General features: G+C 54.2%; 1 protein-coding gene across 1 annotated transcript in view; it reads right to left on the bottom strand.

Annotated features, from left to right (window-relative positions):
• CDIP1 (cell death inducing p53 target 1) overlaps nucleotides 1–1,570 on the bottom strand; it is a 21,597-nt gene extending 20,027 nt beyond the window's left edge. Inside the window, exon 1 of the mRNA XM_009634031.2 lies at nucleotides 1,500–1,570. The gene's annotated coding sequence lies outside the window, so the exon portion shown is untranslated. The remainder of the gene's footprint in view (nucleotides 1–1,499) is intronic.
• Nucleotides 1,571–1,676: the final 106 nt, after the last annotated feature.

The raw sequence follows: 1,676 nt of genomic DNA on the forward strand, positions 1-1,676 counted from the left end.
AGGAATTCCTTCCTCACATAACGCCTAAGGAGAACAGAGCAAGTACATCGCCATAAACATCTCCAGGGATTTCCTGGGGCGCATGGACACCGCGACAACGTGTAGACAGAAAAGCCTTTGGGAAAGGGAAGTTTTCAGCCTGCGCTTTCCACACTGACCCACGTTTGTTTAGTTCCTAAAAATGAATGAATGACATACTGTGGTGATATATTACGCTACGTAATACTCTTGTTTCCCCTACTGCCTACTCCAGTCACGCACTCTGGAAAGCCGAAGGGCCCCTGCTGAAACGAAAGCCCCACTTCAAGCACATTGGTTGAAAGGGAACACACAGGAGGGTATCTTCCATATTCACAAACTGTTTCTCAGCAAGCTTTACACACAGCCCAAACCCACTACAATTATCGTTTAAAACACTGCTACTTAAAATCATTGTGCCTGACCTAGTCTGCCACCTGATATTTGAGGCTCAGGCTGGAACGTGGCAACCACCAGTCCCCTCACCAGTTCTCACTGGTGCAAGGAGACCATCTCTGACCAACTTTTCCAGGGACGCCTTCAGCCAAGGGGCACACACCTACACTTGCAGCGACCTGGAGGAGTTTAACCTTGAGCATGACTCCTGCGGATGATCCAGAGGATGCTGACATGGTGGTGTCCAACCCCGCCTGCCTGTTCCCGCTCCCCTGCACGGCCCTGGAGCTCTTCCCGGGGTCCCAAGCCCCATCCGTCTGTTCAGCAGCAATCACAACCTGCTGTGCTTTTCATAAAGCAACCAAACACTGCCTTAACAGCTCCTACCCCTTTGCCCCTCCAGTCCCCTTGGGAGACAGAACCAAGATCTCACTGCTCTAATGGTTAAAGACCTCCCAGCCTCCCGCTAACATTTATTCACTGGTATTTGTTGCTCTGCTGTGCTACCCATTAGCTGAACGAGCTCTCCTCGTTTCACAGGGTTCGCACCGCCAATGTGCTGATGGACAATATCATCCCCATCATCACCATTTCTCTTGCTGCTTGTCAAGACATCTGAGCTTCTTTCAGCTCCTCTAAAATGGGCTCATCGGTCCTGATCACAGAAAGGGCAGTTCCAGCCCAGGGACGTCTGGAAACAGGCACACTTGTACCTAGGCCTGGCTCCCTCCTCTCCTGGGATCTGTCTGGGTAACAAATCGTATTTGCTCTTCTCAGAGCTGTGCCCTGCTGGCAGCTCCCAGCCGTCCCCCGGGCTGGAGTGCTCGCCTTACAGCGGAAAGTCTTTTCCCAAGTACACGACCTCGCTTTCCATCCGATTAAATTTCATCCCGCGCCCGCTGCTCCAGCCCTCCGGCACATCCCGATCCTCCCGTCCCAACCCTTCCCTGCACTGCTGAGGGTACAAAGCTGAAGCTTTGTAAGATTTTTGGTAGCAGCCTGCAGCATTTTGTGGCCGCTATGGGCTGCGTTAAAGACCAGTCCGAGACCAGGGCTGCCTCCCCCTCGCCCCGGCCTATCCATACCTCTTCTCCCCGGTTTTCCTCCGCAGCAAAACGCTCCGGCCACGGCAGAGCAGAGAGACCTTCCCCCAGCCTGGAGAAGCGCGGTCCTCCCTCAAAGGGTTAACCGGGGGTTTATTCTCATTCCCCTCCTCCTCAGCAGCGGCGGGGGGCGCTGGGCTTCCCCCCCGTTTCTCCCCG

This window comes from Egretta garzetta, unplaced genomic scaffold (genome assembly GCF_000687185.1).
Source record: "Egretta garzetta isolate BGI_Z169 unplaced genomic scaffold, ASM68718v1 scaffold372, whole genome shotgun sequence".
Classification (NCBI taxonomy): domain Eukaryota; kingdom Metazoa; phylum Chordata; class Aves; order Pelecaniformes; family Ardeidae; genus Egretta; species Egretta garzetta.